Source organism: Eptesicus fuscus, chromosome 8 (assembly GCF_027574615.1).
Source record: "Eptesicus fuscus isolate TK198812 chromosome 8, DD_ASM_mEF_20220401, whole genome shotgun sequence".
Lineage (NCBI taxonomy): Eukaryota > Metazoa > Chordata > Mammalia > Chiroptera > Vespertilionidae > Eptesicus > Eptesicus fuscus.
Window position 1 is genome coordinate 23,132,690 of NC_072480.1, and position 19,501 is coordinate 23,152,190.

Consider the following 19,501-nt stretch of genomic DNA (forward strand, 5'->3'; position numbering starts at 1 on the left):
AGAGTGAGTGGGCTTGTGTGGAGTGAACTGGTGGGATAGGAGAAGCACCAGATTTTGTTGTCATATTTAGCCAGGCAGCTAACATGTCTCCAACACTGACTTTCATCCCATGCCACACTTTTGAGGGTAAAATGACAAAGCTTTTTTCTTTCTGACATTTTAATTTTCACTTCTTCCAAGGAACCCTGGCATATTTTTAAGTGGGTACAACACATAGTATTTAACTTATGCATTTAAGTAAGCATATCTGACACAACAGTAAAAAGCTATATAAGGTTTATGTGGCAAATTGCTACTCCTTGAACTTTGAAATTTGCATGCACAGTAAGTTGGGAGTTTGCTAATTAACTCTGTGCACATGCCAGAAATAGACTCACAAATATTATTTCTTGTCACTGAAAATGTGCTTAAATTATGCCAAACAAAACTCACTTTCAGGTGATATATCCAGGTCAGAAAATATTGCATATTGTAATATTTTTAGCTTCATGGTCTCACTTTTTTTTTTTTTTACTCTTTGGCACAGTTGTCCAGAAAACATTTTGTTTTGGTGGTGTCATCCATGTAGAATAACACAGTAGAATACGAGTTTAACCCATACAATCTCCTTTGGGGGAAAACTTGCAACTAGTATACTTTTTATAAACAAAACATTAGATATTTTGTTTATTGGATATATGTGAAATCCCAGAACCTTCAAATAAGAAGTATACTATTTAGGTGTGACCTAACTTACTGACACAAAGAAATTACAAATATCAGTACTCAAACAAAGTAGAAGTTTATTTTGTTTCACATAACAGTCTGAAGGTGAGCAGTTCAGGCTTGTGGTAAAGGCCCTGCTTATAACAGTCATTCAGGGACCTAGGTTCCTTCCATCTTGTGGCTCCATCATCTTTTAGGATATTGTCTACATATGGTCACTGCCAAGTTAATAGGCCAGCCAGGGTAAAGGGAAAATAGAGTGAGTTAAGGACAGGTGATTTTATTTTTAAGATGATAATACAGAAGTTGGGTACAACACTTCTGCTCTCATACCTTTAGTTGTAATTCTGACACATGACTATGGAGGTGCCATAGGTAGTGAAATTCTAAGATATTACCTGTCATTCTGATTGGCTGGCCAATCTACAGAAATGGTTGAAACAATTGGATATAATGAGGAAACTTCTTGAGCTTTTCTACACCTTCACTTATATCAATCTAAAAAGAATTAAAAAAGCTGGTTAAGAAACTTAAAATTGTTTCCTCATTATCTATGAATCATGTGAATAAATGTGATATTCATATAGCTTAGATATGGTATAGGTTATTTTTAGTGACTGCTTTGAAAAGAATTAGAAGAGGCCAACTACAAAATTTTCTCTCATAACTGATAAATCTGAATTCTCCCAATGACCCCCCAAAAGGACGCACTGAATTGTTAAACGAATTTATTTATTTTACACTTGCTGTGAGCCTGTCATTGTGATAAGCACATCCTCCTCAGACTATTCCAAAAAATTCAAGAAGAAGGAACACTTCCAAGCTCTTTCTATGAAGCCAGCATCACCCTAATACCAAAACCAGATAAAGACAACACAATGAAAGAGAATTACAGACCAATATCCCTCATGAACATAGATGCCAAAATCCTCAACAAAATTCTAGCAAATCGGCTCCAGCAGTACATCAGAAAGATCATACACCATGACCAAGTAGGATTTATCCCAGGAATGCAAGGATGGTACAATATCCGCAAATCAATAAACGTGATACATCACATAAACAAATTGCGAGATAAAAATCACATAGTCATATCAATTGATGCAGAAAAAGCATTTGACAAAATCCAACACCCTTTCTTGATAAAAACTCTCAACAAGGTGGGAATAGAAGGCTCATACCTCAACATAATAAAAGCTATATATGATAAACCCACAGCAAACATCATACTCAATGGACAAAAACTAAAAACATTTCCCCTAAGAACAGGAAGAAGACAGGGATGCCCACTCTCACCACTCCTGTTTGACATAGTACTGGAAGTATTAGCCATTGCAATTAGACAAGAAGAAGAAATAAAAGGCATCCAAATTGGAAAAGAACAAGTAAAGCTGTCTTTATTTGCAGACGACATGATATTGTACATAAAAAATCCGAAAGACTCCGTCAAAAAACTAATAGACTTAATAAATGAATTCGGCAATGTAGCAGGATACAAAATTAATGCCTAGAAATCTATGGCCTTTCTATACACCAATAGTGAACTTACAGACAGAGAGACTAAAAAGGCAATCCCATTTACCATCGCACCAAAAAAATTAAGATACCTAGGAATAAACTTAACTAAGGAGGTAAAAGACCTATACGCAGAAAACTACAGGACACTGAAAAAAGAGATAGAGGAAGACGTAAACAGATGGAAGAACATACCATGTTCATGGATTGGTAGAATCAACATCATTAAAATGTCCATACTACCCAAAGCAATCTATAGATTCAATGCACTCCCCATTAAAATACCAATGGCATATTTCACAGACCTTGAAAGAACTCTCCAAAAATTCATCTGGAATAAAAAAAGACTCCGAATAGCCACAGCAATCCTGAGAAAGAAGAATAAAGTAGGCGGGATCTCAATACCAGATTTCAAGCTGTATTACAAAGCCACTGTTCTCAAAACAGCCTGGTACTGGCACAAGAACAGACATATAGATCAATGGAACAGAATAGAGAATCCAGATATCCACCCAAACCACTCTGCTCAATTAATATTTGACAAAGGAGGCATGAACATACAATGGAGTCAAGATAGTCTCTTCAATAAATGGTGTTGGGAAAATTGGACAGATACATGCAAAAAAATGAAGCTTGATCACCAACTTACGCCATACACAAAAATAAACTCAAAATGGATACAGGACTTAAACATAAGACGGGAAACCATAAAAATACTAGAGCAATCCACAGGCAGCAAAATCTCAGACATATGCCAAAAGAAATTCTTCACTGACACTGCCCCTAGGGCAATGGAAGCTAAAGAGAAAATTAACAAATGGGACTACATCAAAATAAAAAGCTTTTTCACAGCAAAAGAAACCATCAACAAAACAACAAGAAGGCCTACTGCATGGGAGAACATATTTGTAAATGGCATCACTGATAAAGGTTTAATCTCCAACATCTACAGGCAGCTTATACAACTTAATAAAAGGAAGATAAATGATCCAATAAAAAAATGGGCAACAGACCTAAATAGAATCTTTTCAAAAGAAGACAGAAGGAAGGCCAAGAGACACATGAAAACATGCTCAACATCACTAATTATCCGAGAGATGCAAATCAAAACAACAATGCGGTACCATCTCACACCTGTCAGAATGGCTATCATCAACAAATCAACAAATGACAAGTGTTGGCGAGGATGCGGAGAAAAAGGAACCCTCGTGCACTGATGGTGGGAATGCAGACTGGTGCAGCCACTGTGGAGAACAGTATGGAGTTTCCTCAAAAAACTGAAAATGGAACTCCCATTTGACCCAGTAATCCCACTCCTGGGAATATATCCGAAGAAACTAGAAACACCAATCAGAAAGGATATATGCACCCCTATGTTCATAGCAGCACAATTCACCATAGCTAAGATTTGGAAACAGCCTAGGTGCCCGTCAGCAGATGACTGGATCAGAACACTGTGGTACATCTACACAATGGAATACTATACTGCCATAAAAAGAAGGAATTCTCATCATTTGCAGCAACCTGGATGGAATTGGAGAACATTATGTTAAGTGAAATAAGCCAGTCAATGAAAGAAAAATACCACATGATCTCACTCATTTATGGATAATAAAGAACATTATAAACTTGAACAAAAAGACAGATACAGAGACAGTAAAGCATCAAACAGACTGTCAAATTACAGGGGGAAAGTTAGGGAGAGGTGGGGGAGATAAGAGATCAATCAAAGGACTTGTATGCATGCATATAAGCATAACCAATGGATGCAAAACTTTGGGGGGTGAGGGCATATATGGGAGTGGGGTGGGGGGTGGCAATGGTAAGATATGTACACATATAATACCTTAATAAAAAAAATTGAAAAAAAAAAAAGGAAGATACAAAGGGATAATTGCAAGGCCTCAAAGGTCAAGGTAAACAACATTCCTGGGTCCAGTTGTTCTGAGACATTATAAAACTTAGGTATGAAGTGCTCTCCTCTCTGATCTCCTTTGTAATCCCACTGGGTATAGTATTCCTAAATTGTCAACCTTACCTGAAAGAGAAACAGTAGTGCAGAGGCCTCCTAATTCCCTAATTAGTTCAATAAATGTTTTGTGATAATTCATTATGTGTCAGGCACCGTGTAAAAGTCTAGAGAAAGGATGGTGGAGAAGACTGTACCTGCCCTCATGAAGTTTATGGTGTATATCAATGATACCCAACCATTGACCTCAGAGCTCTCATGCATATATGTTTGCTAAGTTTCTCACTCAGCAGTGGTATCAGACACTACAACAAAAATATAGTGCTTCTCCAAAATTTTGGCATTAGAATGGGGGCCTTTACTCAGCCATTGGTCTAAAAACATGCTGATTCAGCCTGAAAAAGAAGCAGGGGATCTGAACTCCAGGAAATATCCCAGGGTCTGCTTTGCAATTCTGCCTCAGGGAGTGTCAAGGGAATCCTCGTCTCTTCTCTCAGAAGCTTCCCACATGGTTTTCACGAGCAGTTAGTTTGGAAAATCCCATTGATTCATGTTGTCTAATTCTGTTTCAACACTTTCCCAACCTCTATCTTGCTGGTGCAGGACAGACGGTGGGTTTCCTGGGTTTTATTGATGAGCACTTCAGGACTCGCCCAGTGGTTTGTGGCTGTATAGCGTCATTACTGGCTCTTCCCCCAGTGTGCCTCAGTCTGATTCCATCTTTAGGTTTAGCTTCCAAATGCGTTCCAATATGTAGAGTACCTTTTCTCCACATAAAATATACAGAATCCCTTGTTTTCTTCCATTAAGCTATCCCTTCATCTTGAATTAATCTTAAAAGCACTGTTAAATTCTTACTGTATGTAAAACACAGTACATTACAATTGCATTTATATATTCTTTTTAAAAAGTGACTCTAATTAATCTCCTCACTATGGTTCAACATGTATCTAAAAGAAAAATTATCACACATCCATCAATTACTTGAAGATCTTCTCCCAGCTGGTGAGCTGATCAGTTTAAGGACAGTCACTTACTTTTCTGTGCACGGAGAGTATGAACTTTTCATTGCATTTTAATTCATGTTCCCCCCCTTTTATTGTCACATTACCTGTCAGATATGAACTTTGTATCAAAAGGTTCCTTTTCCTTATATAGCAATGTGAATATTTGGTTAGCTATTTCTCTTTCTTCTCACATTATTTCCCTCTAAAGATACTGTGTAAAATGACATTTTTACTTTATTTGTTTTAAAACAGATGTAGTGTTAAATTGAGAGACAATAAGAGTCTCCTTTCTGAAGCTTCTTTTAGAGAACATAGAAAATATATAGAATCTATTTGCTTGACTTTAAACCCCCAAATTTGAACTTCATCCTGAAGTTAAAGCTGTCCCTGAGGACGAATGACATTTGATCTGAGTAATAGCTGTGGTACTCAGGCGAGGATGTTCTTTCTAGATGGCTTCAAAGCCAGAAGCTCAGAAAATCCATTAAAGCTGGAGTTAGAGCAGAAATAAAGGTGATGACATAGCCATTTGAGGTGAGAAAGGTGAGCTTCTTCAGAGGGTTTCAAGAAAGTGCATAATGAAAACAATTTTGGAGCCAGCTGCCTAACTCAGATCTCTCAAGGATGAAAGGCACTGTGCCCTGATTAAACCCTTGTGATGTTCTCACCGTCCCTCCTCTGTCTGCTGTATAAATACACTTCTTTAATGCCGCTCTCATTTCGTGGGTCTGATTAAACTCTGCTCATGTAGGGGCTGCTTTCCATTGCCATTCAGAAGGAGAATGCAGAGCACCAATGTGAACTGCTCTTTTTCTCCAGAGCACGACACGGAATGAGAAAAAAATACTCCTCACTGTCGCCACATAATGGGGAGGGTTATATACACGTGCACAGTGGCTGCCAAAGGATGGAATTCCATTAGAGCCATTAAGCAGTGCCTTTTTTACCCCTGGCTCCCAGCCTCCTTGACAGCTTTAGATGAACGCCATCTCCAACCAACCCCAACGGCCTACATGCTCCATCAGCCCCGGCATTTAGACTCTTCTATGGCAAGCACAGGGATCCCCTGTGTTATATTTCTTAGTCCAGACCACCAGTATCATCCATCTTTGGGGGTGACTGTTGGTAATCTTGTCACTCAGACTCAGCAGCAGGCACCGAGGCTCCTTTGATAATATTTCATTCCTTAACAAGAAGCATTCTGTTACCTCATTTGACTGCTAAAAGCCCATAGAGGCTCTTACCTTATTAAATATAAATCTGTTGTAATTACTGTCAAATATCGAATTAAAAGTGGTTAGCTCATTAACAGCTCCCCCCAACAATTGATTAAAAAGTTTTATTTTTTTTATAAGAAGATGGTTGGCATTTACTGATGAACTGGCTTCTCATCTTTGAAATCTGATTATAGTCACTGAGAATGCTCATTTTTTACTTGGTCCCTGAATTCCTGGGGCATGAAAAGGGCATACAGCGGGAACAGATGGATGTGGCATGGAACCACTCCAAGGCAGAGGCCTGGCATGGAGGAGCGCCCATGGGTGCATTATCAAAGTCAGGCATGTCTACAGCCTCAGAGGGGGCCATCGGGGTATGAAAGGGTGGGCTTCCTTATGTGGTGGGCAGAGTGGGGGTTGGACGATGCAGGAACAGGCAACACTGGAAAACACAAGTCAGGTGGGCAGTGGCACTGAGCAATAGAGGAGTAGAGAGCAGGGAAGTAGCCACTGGGCTGGGCTTCAGGTGGAAGAGGCCCGATTACAGCAGGACCCAGTCTTGGAAGGAGGAGGGGTAAACTAGGCAGATGAATTCAGTTAATAACATAGCAGTACAAACACTCCCCTCTGATCCACTTTTACCATAGAACCTAGAGTGACCCTTCAAAACTATAAAGCAGATCACACCTGAACTTTTCAGTGGCTCCCTAAACCAGTGCTGCTTAATCTCCGAAGTACAAAGGGATTGCCCAGGGATCTTGTAAACTGAAGATTCTGGTTTGGAGGCTTGGGGTGGTACCTGAGTTTCTCCATTTTCCACATGCTCCCGGGTGATGCCTGAACCACACGTTGGGTATCAAGAACTTGAAGTGCCATCAAAATCGTTCCACCTCCCTTCACCCTGATCTCTCTCTTCCGTGTTCACATCCGGCCAATCTCACTTTGCTGCCTCAGGCTTTGCAGGTTCTGTTCCCTGTACATGGAGTGCCACTCACCCACCTCTGGCTTCTCCTTTGCTCTTAGCTTAAATGTTACCTCCTCAGAATGGCCTCCACTGACCACCCTATCCAAAGCAGCCCCCTCATTCCTAGTTATTTTCTTTTAGAATAACTATTTCTTCCATCATAGCTTACCTTACTCAATCAATAAATGTTTATTTATTTGTTCCATTGTTTACTGTATGTGCCACAATTAGATAAAACTTCCAGGAAGATGGGAACCATCATTATATGTTTTCCACTCTATCATTTATTAAATTCCGCATACGTGCTAGACACTGTACTAAATGCTTTATATTCATCTCATTTATTCTTAGCAACAATTCTGTAAGCTAGGTCTTTTCAATCACTAGTTTACAGACAAGATAATTGATATCCTTTAAAATTACAACGCAGAGCCTTAGCCAGTTTGGCTCAGTGGATAGAGCATCGGCCTGCTGACTGAAGGGTCCTGGGGCTCAATTCCTGTCAAGAGCATGTACCTCAGTTTCAGGCTCTTCCCTGGCTCGCGCCCTGGTCAGGGTGCGTGCGGGAGGCAACCAATAGATGTGTTTCTCTCACATCAATATTTCTCTGTGTCTTTCCCTCTCTCTTCCACTCTTTCTAAAAATCAGAGGAAAAATATCCTCAGGTGAAGAATTAAAAACAAAAATAAAGCAGAGACTTCAAACATTTGGGCAACATAGAGCTCCAGAAAAAGGGTGATTGCACATGTTGCCTCTAACTGCCTGCGTTTCACCTGCCAGGTGGAGACATTTGCACAGATGATCTCTACCATCTCCACATGTCCCATGGGTGCCCCAAAGTGGGATCTCAGTTCCATTCCTTGGTCCTTCATTGCACAACTGAGCTAGTCTGATGCCAAAGGAAATTGATAGCTACTGAGGCAAAACTAGAGAAATTCAATAAGGAAAGTAACTAGAGTTCATCAACATTACCCAAACGACTATCAGCTGTTGTGTATTGTGCTCCAACCCCAGGGCGCAGGCTTTAAAAACAAGATCAGTCAAAATGACTAGAAATGTATTTTCATTCCTGGGAAAAGGTGCAGCACACCTTGGAGGGGCATGTGTTCCTCTGCACCACCTCCACCGTCAGTAACCAGATCCAGAAATGCCCTGGCGGGGCTCGCTTTTGCCTTTCTGTAAACAGATGCCCCCGTAAGAGCGCCCATGGACAGTGTTTGGCAGCTGAGGTCCATCCATAGCCTTTCCATGCAAGTCAGGGCATCTGTAACCCTCGCTTTGTCAGGGAGGACATTTCCGGGTTGAGAATTAAATATTCAGTTTCCATTGCCCTGAATGATCCTGCAAGGGGGAAGATGAGGTCACTGAGATAATTCTATGTACAAGTAAACATTTCATTTCTTACTAAGGAGGGAAGACAAGAGAAGAGGGAGAGATGGGCCTCTGATTCTAAAACCCCTTCGAACACTGGCTTAGCTGCTGACCCTCCATGAAGGCAGACGTGCGCAGGGGGCTGCCTGCCTGTGTGCTTGTTATTTTTGATGGATTGCAGTCCAGCTGCAGGGCAGGAAGCTCAACCCCCCAGGGTCAAATCCTTGTAGCTTGTAAAGATGTTGAGGCTTGAAAATTTTTATTGTAGGCAGACGCAATGAGAGTGCCAGGTACTGTCTTCAGGATCCCTGACTCTTCCTTCTTCTGCGTGCTCCCCCTAGATAGAAAGCATCAGGCCGAATTGCACTCCTCGCCCACACCCTTCCACACACACACGCTGGAGCTGAATATGAAAATTGGTCTCTAATTGTTGGATACAAGCTTGACTGGCTTTGAATTAACAGCTAAAGCTGTATTCATTAATCTGCACAGGGAAGAGCAGGCAGACTGTCACAACATGGCTCAGTTCAGTAGTCATGCAGAGCAGGTGAGGGAACGGGAGGCACTTTGAAAGTGCAGCCACTATCTCCATCAGCCCCATCAACAGTGATGGAGAGGGGCAGGCAGCCAGCCACAATAGCGCCCTGAGATGGATGGCAGACCTCAAAGTCCACCGTCCCAGGGGCATCCCAGCCATGATCGATGGTTATCCACAGCAATTAAACTTCAGAGCTTTTAAATGTCATTCCAGAAAGGAATGCCATCTCATAAAGGTGTTGTTTAACATTTATCAAACATGTGGATGGGCTGGGGTTGAGGGGCTGTAGAGTCATTCTTTGGGGAAATATGAACAAATGTTACAGCTTTTGAAGTGAGAAAACCGTGAGAATACAATTTGGTACTATTCTAATATGTTTCCTTTAACATTGAAATAAACTAGAGCAGAATCCTTTTTGGACACTCTAATTTTTTTTTTAATGTTGGCATTTTGTGGGGGTGTCGTGGAAAGAATATATAACAAAGGGTCGGAAGAAGCAGTTTTAAATCACTGCCTTTTCACTTATAAGATGCACCTTGGATAAGTCACTACCATGTGTAAATGGGAGAAATAGACAGGAATGGTGGTTTCCCACCTCCAGGAGCTTTTAAAATGTAGCAATTATGGGGGCCTGCCCAATCCAATTAGTTTAGGGTAGGGCATATCTATATTTGTGAAATCTCCCCAGGTGATTGATAAGTACAATGAAGATTGAAAACCATTGGGTTCAATAGCTTTTAAGTTTCTTCAGCCTTATATGTCCATGATTTTTCTTTGTTATGGGGATAGCCCCAAAGTAAAGAATGCTTGTCAATTTAAAAAAAAAAAAATCCCCCAAACCAAAACAAAGCACAACTTTCCATAAAGTAATATATGGTGTTGAAGGACAATGATATAGTGGCCAATATATATATATTTTTGCCATCAGTTTACATTTCTTCATTCATTTAATCAGAGATTGAATAACTCTTGGCAATTCTTATCCAATTCAAAGTTGTAAATAAGAGGGTTGGGTTTACTTGCCTATGGAGCAGAGGGGACCTTAAAAGTGGAGGTGTGTTGTATGCATACCAGCTGTTGGAGCCAAGTTCTTTGCTAGAAAAGAAAATGCTGATAAAGTATTCAGTCCTCCATACTACATTTAGGCCTTCTCTTCTGTTTATTTTTCTGTCCCATTTCTAATTGCATGGTGGCGTGGTATATTTGAGGTATTAACAGATGCTTTTAAATGTCTCCTCACTGTGTTTCTTTCCCCTCCTCTTCCATTACCATGTTCAAGAAAATAGTTGGCCGCAGGGGCACAAGAATAACAGCAACAACAAAAGCCATACACAGGTTTAGGTTCCTCAGGACCAGTCTGTTTAAGGAGATGGTTTTGATAGAGAGAAGGCCTTCCACATGATGGAATTATTCAAAGGGGAATTAAGGGGAACGAAGAGAGAGAAGCAGAAGGGAGAACAGAGACCTCAGTGCGCCCTGGAGACAGGGACTTACTTGGGCTTTGTTTGCAGGAATGCTGGGGACAGGAAACCATCAGCAGGTGCATGAGACCTGAAGGCAAAGGCACTTTAGCCCACTTTCCCGATGGAGACCCTCAAATGGAAAAGCCCAATGAGGGGATGGCTGTAGGCCTGTGCAAAGGGACACACCACTGGCAGCTCATCAGATACTCCCATGCCTGCAGGCAGCAGGAAGAACCACCAGAGCTGAAGGGGGCCTGGGACAGTGTCGTGATTGTGTGGGCTGATGACAGAGCACCAGGAGGGAGGATGGATGGCCATGGATGCTCAGAAAGATGAGTGACATAGACCAGATAGGCCATTCCTTTGCCTTGACACTGTGTAAGCTCCAAGGAACAAATGAAATGAAATTGTGTGATGGAATAGGGTACTCAGATGTAAATTAAGTCACTATTTAAAACTCTTTGGGGATATAAACCCTTATGGGATCTCCTTTTGATGGATGTAAAGGATAAAAATTAATCATGTGATGTGTTTAACAAATAAATATAGTCATGTATGATCAGTTCAGCAGTCAGAATTCTATGGAGTATTAAGAAGGCTTCCCATTTAGAACAAGTTTTCTCTCTGCTCAGAGAATTCTGTTGCTATAAGTGAAAGGCAAACAGGTGGAGAAGCAGACCTGTAACAGATAATTCCATTTGCAACAGAAGAAGTCTAATCTATTTTTATGCCAACGTGTAAAGGACTTTTCACTTTTTTTCATCACTTCATTAATCTAATTTCAAAGGGAAGGCCTGCACTGAAAACAGAGGTTATTCACATTTCAAACAAACTCCTTAGGCATAATGAGTGAGCAAAGCATTCAACTGTTAGACTTCGTTAGTTTTCTACCAGTACAGTGAAGGTCAGGCTATTTAATCTTACATTCGAATAGAGGTATATAGTTGGGGTTGGAGAAGGAATTATTTTTTTAATGGCAAAAATAAAAATAGATGTTATGCATTGGATATCTAGGTAGAGTTTGGAATACTATGAACAGTTTAAAAATATCTATTTCCATCTTGTTTTAATTTACAGAATAACTGACTGAATGAAAAATTCCATGGTAAATCATGAGAAATAGCTAGTTATATAGACCAAACACCATGCTGCAACATAACGGAGGGGTTTGGAATGGCTGTAAATACTTCCACCCCAGGAATTTCCAGGACATCTGGTAAGTCAACACCATTATCACAAACATTATGGCCAACAATGTGAGCTCTTGCAACAATGTATTCATTTTCCAAATGTTCCAGCTGAGAAAGCCACACAGAACATTCCCACCATCTAGCAGATGGCTAATGAGGGAGCCAATATTTTCTGTGGAAACCAAAGTTTCTTCTTCTAACGTTAGGCATTTTCAGCAGAGAGAACAAATAAGCATTTGTTTTTCTATTCTATTAGCTCACGCTCGTAAAGAGACAGTATTCAGACTATTAATTTAGAAAGGGCATAGGAAAATGTGTTTTTCCTTGAGATTACAAAAACTAAGAGGTATAGATCCAGTAACATTTGGTGGTAGAAACAAGGGCTACTGCTTTATTATCCAGCATGAGAGGGGGATTAGAGAACACTTTGAGTCTGTATTTATTAATTGTATTATTCTCTTTCATTTTTACTTTAGTTTTTATTTATTTCAGAAAGGAAGGGAGAGGGAGAGAAAGATAGAAACATCAATGATGAGAGGGGATCATTGATTGGCTGCTTCCTGCATGCTTCACACTGGGGATCAAGCCCTCAAGCTGGGCATATGCCCTGACTAGGAATCAAACTGTGACATCCTGGTCCATAGTTTGACGCTCAATCACTGAGCCACTCCAGCCAGGCAATTTTATTCTTCTTCTTATTACTGATTTTTAGGGTGAAATTGTTGGAAATTAGTTTGCTCCTACATATCTCAGATTTATAACTGATGTGTAAAGTGCAGATATTATGAATGGGATTTTATTTTCATAGAAAATGAAACAAAATGAGCAGGGTGCTGTTACCAAATTTACTTGCCAAATTTATTTTAGAGAAGAGTAGGAGGAATTGGCCAACAAAAGATAAAACATGTTCTTTGAATAGCTTGGAGTCAATGCATCTAGTTTCACAAACTACATTTACTGAGCCAGGAAAGTGGGCCGATTTCCCTTAAAATATTTTACCTTCAAGTATTGTTATCAAGCATTCAAGGAAATGAATATGTGAATGTATTAACAAATGTAACACACACTTTAGAGAGTAGGGGCGTGTTATAGAAAGATGGTTTCATTTGTTTGTTTTTGTTTTGTTTGCTAAGCTGTTTTGAGTACCAAACTGAAATTTATACTTTTCCAGTAACAAAAGTTTTCATGTCTCTGCTGCCTGACTAAAACCCTTCCATCTTTAAATTAACTTTGATGCTGCTATGACAGCATCAAAGTTAATGCTGAAAAAAAACAATACTGACATGTAAAATTACACCTATTCAATAAAGATTGAAGTACCTATAAATCTACTGCTGTACAAGAAAATATGCTAGGCTCTGCTGGAGGCACAAGAAACATACATGGAAGTTAATGGTGTAAAGACATGCTTAATATCAGCAAGTTATCAATCATACCTACTTCCCTCATTTAAATAACTAGGTATTTAGTTGAAATACCCATTTGGTGGTTGCCAGCAGTCTGGCTTTCTGGAGCCCATGCAGGGGGTCCACGATGTTGTTCAGGGGTGGCTCACAGATGAAGATGTGTTCTTCTTATGTAGAGTTTGGTTCAGGAATCAAGAGAGCCAGGCATTTGTGAAGAGTCCCTTTATCACCGTGATAAGTGAATACAGCCCCCTCCCCTTTCCCAAAGACACCCATCTCCTAATCCCGTACTCTATGAATATGGAATGTCAAAATGACATTGCAGATGTAACCAAGTCAATGGGGCTGAGATGGAAAGATTACCCTAAGTTTTCCGGGTGAGCTCAATGTTATCACAAGGATCCTTTAAGAGGAAAGCGTGAGGGTGAGAATCGGTAAAGATCTAACAACGGAAGCAGAGTTTGGAGTGACGTGCTTTGAAGATGAAGGAAGGGGCCACAAACCAAGGAAGGCAGGCAGCCTGTAGAAGCTGGAAAACAAACAAACAAGGACGCATGTTCTTCCCTGGAGTCTCCAGAGAGGCAGGCAACAGCCCGGGTGACATCTTGACGTTCAGCTCAGTGTGGCCTGTGCCGTGTTTCTACCCTATAGGACTGTAACATAATGCATTTGTGTTGTTATAAACCACTCGGTTTGTGGTAATTTGTTACAGCAGCAATAGAAAACTAACACAATTAGAAATTCATAAATAATTACTGTACGTTCTTCTGGAAGAAGATGTAAGCCAAGGTAGAAAAGAGCTGCGGCTTTGCAAGAATTCGTCATCTTCGTCACTTCTAGCTGGGTCACACCCACGTGGAGCAGCATCAGCCTCACCGTGGCGAGCCTGGGGCACAGGGAGACTGTGTAATGGTGCTTCTCCCCTGCTCTCTCAGCTGCCTTACCTTTGTTCAGATCACCAGCCTTTCTAAATCAATTGAGAACCTACAGAAGTACGGGTGGTCTCCTTTTGACAACTGTAGAGAGTCCTGAAATCATGCAGAAGTAATCCTGTAAAGGCTCAGAGGAGCATTCATGGGGTACTCATTTCTGGTTTTACATCCAGCACTCCATGCTGGAGGACTGCAGGTGATGATGACTTGGACCAGATAATCCCTGAAATTCTATGAATTTCTTTGAGCTTTATGATGATTCTTTAAAAAAAAAAAAATCAAAAAGTATCTACCTAACATTGGATAGTGGTTAGATATCAGAAAGAACAGAAACTGGGAAAAACAAGCAAAATCCAACACACTTAACTTGTAAAAGCAATGATTCATTAAAGAGAAAACAATCACCCGGCCCTGGATATTTTCCATGAATTGTGCACACACCTGTACAATAAACAGGAGCAAGAACACAGTCCTGCATCGGGGTCCTGTTTTCACCAGGACGGAACGTTGGTCTCACCTCTGAGTCACCTTTAGTCTGTAGGACAAGATGTCAGACATCTATTGGGAGTCTTGGAGCATATTCCCTACAGATAAGGGGGGACTACCATATCTATTTATGACCAATAGGCTGTGAATTCTCTGCTACAAGAAATAGTGTCTCACTCATCACTGTTTCTGGAGCCTAGCACAGTGCCTTCACTCAGTGAGCACTTCACACATACTGACTTTCATTGTTGAAAGGAGAAAAATCATTTTCTCCCTCTGGAATCATTCAGCTTTTCATCAACCTTACAGCCAGTAAGGCTTGAATCCTAGAATCATACCTGCCTCCTTCCTTCTCTTTGCTTTTTATAAACAAGTTGTTTTTTTTTCTTTTTTCTTTTTCTTTTCCCTAGACAGAGAGTTCAGTCTTTTTAGGTCCTGGAATTATTTACCATTGATGCTGCTAATATTTTTGCAAAACCTGTGTGGATACCCTTTCAGGGCTGTAATTATACTAACACTTCATTCCAGCTTTTAGTAATGTCAAACTTTTCTGAGAGAACTGAGTACACTCAACAAACCCCATCAATTCCGTGAAGTTTCAATTGGACAACTGAAGTGCCTTCGTGCGGTTATGACACTGTCAGCAAACATGACTCATCTTGCCAGCAGCTTGAGAAGTGCCAACATACTTGTGAGCCGTTCAAGACCTAAAGTGTGCCTGCTTTCCGATGAGAGGTAACCTGGTGAGACTTGAATTCCAGCCGACCTTTTGTTCACTTCTCATAAGTGGGAAGAGGAACTGAGGTTTCCCATAAACCAGCAGACACAGGCATCGCCTTGCCACTTAAATTTCCCAGGGATTTGGTGCATTTCATCTCCATCCTGCTTGTGCTCCTGAGAATTTTAAACAAGCAAAGCAACTGTCAGGAAGTGAAACTGAACCCTGATCAAATGTATCAACTTATACAAAACTGAGACATGACTGTATGAAGTAGGGGGAGATATGTTAATCAAGTTTCATTTTGTTGTTTTGTTTTCGGCAGCTGAGATTGTGCATCTGACACTGAGCATTCCGTGTGACTGATACATAGATTGCTCTGTATTATTTAAATGAGCAATAATGTGCAGCAGAATCAGAGAGGAAGGCCTGTAATTCTGCAAAGCAGGGCAGGCCAGGATTGAGGCATGTGGCTCTTGGCTCAGATAGGGTTTCTCAAGGCCTCAGAGAAGGGGCTCTGGTGCCCACAAGTTGAGCTTAGTTATTAGACAGTGGTCCGAAGGCACTGCTGCCTCAGAGGAGAGCACGATGCTCTGATCACACTCCATTACCCCTCAACGTTGCTAATGAGCCAAGTTCCCAAAAGGGAGTGCTCCCTTTAAGGACATGCGATTTTTTACTCACCAAAATGACCCGGAACTGTAGATGGATTGTATATTTAAATGGCTCAACTGTCCAAGAAGCGAGTCACTTGATCCTTATCCTAGAAATGTCAATGACTCATTGCTCCCAGAATTGTCTGAAAAACATGGGTCAGAGATGCATTAAAACAGTTTTACTTAAAAACATTTCCCAGAGGTGGAGTTTTAGGAGGAAATAGAGGAGTTCCAATTGCTAAGCACATATTCAATTTACAATTCAACATATATTTATTGAAGTTCCACTATTCCCCAAGCAGTGTTAGATGACAGGGTCAGAATGGTGAACAAGACAAAGGGGCCCTGTCTTCATGGAGCCGACTTTCTGATGTGGGAGACTAGAAACACACACACACACACACACACACACACACAGTAGGACATAAACCAATTGATTGGAAAGTTATATTTAAGGTCCATGGGAGAAACAAAGAAGCTAAGATTTAAAAGCAGGCAAATAATCAAACAAAAATTATAATGTTCAGCCTAATTTGGACAACTTAAGAAAAGGTCTCAGAGAAAGAGTGTTGAGATCTAAAAGAAAAGAAGGACTTAGTCATGAAAAGATTGGAATGGGCAAGATGAGTGCCTTCCATGCACAGGGAGTAGCTAGATGTGCTCCAGGAACTGAAATGGACCATGATGTGCAGCGTGTGTTGGAGGAGGAAAGAGTGAGACATAATGGACAGAGGTCTGATCAGGCCAGGACTCCTTAGTCATGAGATGTTTGAGTTTATTCTAAATGCTGTTCAAAGCCATAGGAAGTCTTTAATGAGGGGGGGTGATATGTTCAGACTTGTATTTTGGAAAGCATAAATATTTTCCCTCTTTTTCTAAATATACTTGGCGTATTGATATAACTTAAAGCCTTAACAAAAACCATATAGTTCTAAGTTCACAAATTTCAAAAATTCTCTTCCTCTCATACCATTCATTCTTATATATTTCATTGTGTCTACTATGTGCTGCATAGTAAATATGGACACACACAGAAGAAGGAAGGTTGCCTTTTAGAATGGAGGATCACACAACAATGGACAGTCTTCTCGTATGATGCGTATTTCTCCAGTCTGAAATTCAGAGACTCAAGGGGTTCAACGAGAAGCAAATCCTTGCACTTGGGTGGTGGTGGCAGGGTCACTCTGCTCCCCCTATTACCCTCACAAATTCCAGGTCAGTCAGCATAGTTTAATACTTCAGTGCTTTCTATGCATGGCAATGAAAGCCCCATATAAATAATACAGAAGTTATGCATTTTACTTTTTACTAGAGGCCTGGTGCATGAAATTTGTGCATGGAGGGGAGAATCCCTCAGCCTGGCCTGCATCCTCTCACAATCCAGGACCGCTTGCCCCTAACCGCTCGCCTGCCTGCTTGCTCATCCCTAATTGCTCACCTGCCTGCCTGTCAGTGTGCATCATAGCAACTGGTCGTTCTGGTTGTTCCAGTCATTCCAATCATTCGGGTTGTTCCAATCATTCTGCTGTAACTGTCTCTTAGGCTTTTATAAATAGAGATGGGTATGGTTAAAGGCTGGCAGGTTCAGAGCAACAAATTTCAGATAATTGTATTAGGACCAACATTGCAGCTTGATCAAGTTATGGAAGTCTTTGCAATAAATTAGTGCTTAAATTCACCAACAATGTTTAGAAATATTATCACAGAAATGGTATCATCATGAGTACTAGAGAGATACAGGGGAATCAAAACTATCCACGATGCAGTTGCAGATGGTGTTTTACTGAGTCGTACACCTGAAAACTGTATGGTTTTGCAAACCAATGTCACCCCAATACATTCAATAAAAAGTGTTGAATGATGTAGCATTAAAGAGTGAAGCTAAGTGCAGAATTTAAAAGGGTATCTAGGAGGAACACGCTTCTTAAGGAGATTTTTGATGACTTAAGATCTCTTTCTGTTACGTCAACTTGAAAACAACTTTCTCTAAAGCTAATAGATGGGCTTCTTACTATCATAGGGTAAAACATGTGCCTAGAGCATAAAGACTTATTTTCACCTTTATTCTTATCTTGGTAAAACAGTCCGCTGACTCGTATCAGCCCTTGTCTGGCCGAGGTTTAGTGCTGCTGCAGCCGCATTAAAGCCAAGAAAAGAGGGAGGGGCACGGAGATACTCTAACTGCCATAGGCATGAGCCATTATCTTCACCCTGTGAAAAATTGCCTGATTTCTTCTCTTGATAAAACTAGACAAGAGTTTAAAAACATTACTTAGACACATAAACCTGAAATACCTTAAGTCCTTGCTTCTCTTCCTTTATCACTCACCAGTGCCTTTGAGAATTGGAAAGGAAAAAAGCTAACTACTTGTAATGAAATGCACTTAAAGAGGGGAAAATGTAAGATTTCATTTTTGACGCACAGTTGATAGGACCATTATCTCTGGAGGGCTTATTCAAGCACGAGCCTGAGATGCTGAAGCCAGCAGAGAGTCAGATGTGAAAACGGTTTCATGAAGGCATGAAGGCAAACTCTGCAGGCCAGGTCCTCAGCGGCTCCCCTTCACTCTGGCTTGGTGGGGCGCCCGCCTCTGTGTGGACCACATGTCATTCTCTCAACTGAAGGGACCATTCTCAGTGCCCTCTAACTTTGGTCTGAATACCTTGGCAGAGCACTGATGCATCTGCTCTCACCTTTCCAGCATCTTTCCAACATCACTGGCATTACATACCCAATGGCACATTCATCTCAAACTCCATCGTTCTGTAGACCCTCTTGTACTCACCTCATTCTGTGACTTTTTTTCCCTAATGTTCTTATCAGTTATTGGTCCCTTTTAAATGTTACCTTTTTCATTAAATCTTCTCTGTAACTATACAGATCATTACTACCTATTTTGTTTCCATCCCCAATTCTTACATTTTGCTTCCCCACAGTTTTAGCATTTTCAAACTCCCCTCTTATTCTAGTTGAGCTTCCATCCTCTCTTCCCTTCAGGATGCAAGTTCTTTGAGAACTTTTAAAGAGCTTTTATTGAGCACATTGTAGTTGTACTGTTTCTGGGTGCCAGGGAAACAAATAGAACAAAACACACATAGTTCCTGTTCTAATGGAATTTGTATTCCAGTGGTGGAAGAATTATAATAAATAGAAAACACAGACAAGCAAACTAATTACAAATTGTGATTCATGCTATACAGCAAACAAACAGGGCAATGGGATAAGAGAGTCTCTTGGGAAGGGAGATACTTCATTAGGTAATGTGTAAGAGCAGGCCTTTGTAGTGGGTATTTGGTGGATAAAAAAGTGTCACTCTGGGGAGTATCAGTGGGGCCAGCAAGGAGAACATTCTGGAGCAACAGT

At 40.7% G+C, this 19,501-nt stretch overlaps 1 long non-coding RNA gene across 1 annotated transcript; it reads right to left on the reverse strand.

The window, feature by feature from the left end:
* Positions 1-15,597: 15,597 nt before the first annotated feature.
* Positions 15,598-19,129, reverse strand: LOC129150020 (uncharacterized). Its single transcript, XR_008556799.1, has 3 exons — positions 19,058-19,129; positions 16,166-16,280; positions 15,598-15,657 (listed from the first exon to the last, which is right to left on the reverse strand). It is a non-coding gene; the product is annotated as an uncharacterized LOC129150020 (long non-coding RNA).
* Between the last annotated feature and the right edge of the window lie 372 nt (positions 19,130-19,501).